General features: G+C 48.9%; 1 non-coding gene across 1 annotated transcript; it reads left to right on the top strand.

The window, feature by feature from the left end:
• The first annotated feature begins 287 nt into the window (after positions 1-287).
• TRNAF-GAA (transfer RNA phenylalanine (anticodon GAA)) lies at positions 288-360 on the top strand. The gene has a single exon. It is a non-coding gene; the product is annotated as a tRNA-Phe (tRNA).
• Positions 361-848: the final 488 nt, after the last annotated feature.

Raw genomic sequence — 848 nt, 5'->3', positions numbered from 1 at the left:
TGACGGTCGATGGCTCCTTAGGGTGGGTGCAGTTTTACCTGCCTGGATGTGGTTAGTTTTGGGAAGAGTCACGGCGTCAATGACGTCACTGCTTAAAATGCCAGCTCCGTGTCTGGTCTTCAGTGCTGGGAGGAGAGCAGCGCCCCCCAGCGAGGCTTCTCTCAGTGTGAGGGCGGAGGTGATGAGAGCCCTGGACGCCTGGTAATAACCCCTGTAAACTCACCAATAATGCGGAAAACCACCAGGGTCTGTGGAGCCAGAGCGGACACACGCTGGAGACAGGAGCCGCCGAAATAGCTCAGTTGGGAGAGCGTTAGACTGAAGATCTAAAGGTCCCTGGTTCGATCCCGGGTTTCGGCAGACACTTTTTGTTTGAAATATATTACAATCACTACTGCATAGTTAAACTTTAAACCCTCTAAAACTTGGTAAAATAAAACAACATCAATCTTGATTTCTTCCAGGTAAGCTTCTTTCTTCCTCCCCCTCTCTTCTTTCGAATCCCTCTTTCATTCCTTCCTTAGTTTCTTTATTGACACACGTTTCTCGCAATCCTACTCAGGGTAAGTCTTACAATTTAGGAAATATTCCCCAGCTCCCCCTCCTTGCCAGTCCGACTCTGCATGATACATAGCTCCCAGACATCCCCAGCCGAGCCTTCGATAGCTCAGTTGGTGGAGCGGAAGACTGTAGTGGAGTGACTGACATCCTTAGGTCGCTGGTTCAAATCCGGCTCGAAGGACTTTTGCAAACTCTTAATTCAGTTTTTTCCTCTGCTTCACAATAGAAAGCGCCTCTTTCTCAGACACTCACACACCTGGGATTTTCCTGCCTCCTTTGTTCACCTT

Source organism: Triturus cristatus, chromosome 4_1 (assembly GCF_964204655.1).
Source record: "Triturus cristatus chromosome 4_1, aTriCri1.1, whole genome shotgun sequence".
NCBI classification, from domain to species: domain Eukaryota; kingdom Metazoa; phylum Chordata; class Amphibia; order Caudata; family Salamandridae; genus Triturus; species Triturus cristatus.
The sequence above is the reverse complement of the archived record's forward strand: the minus strand, read 5'-3'. Positions and strand labels throughout refer to the sequence as shown.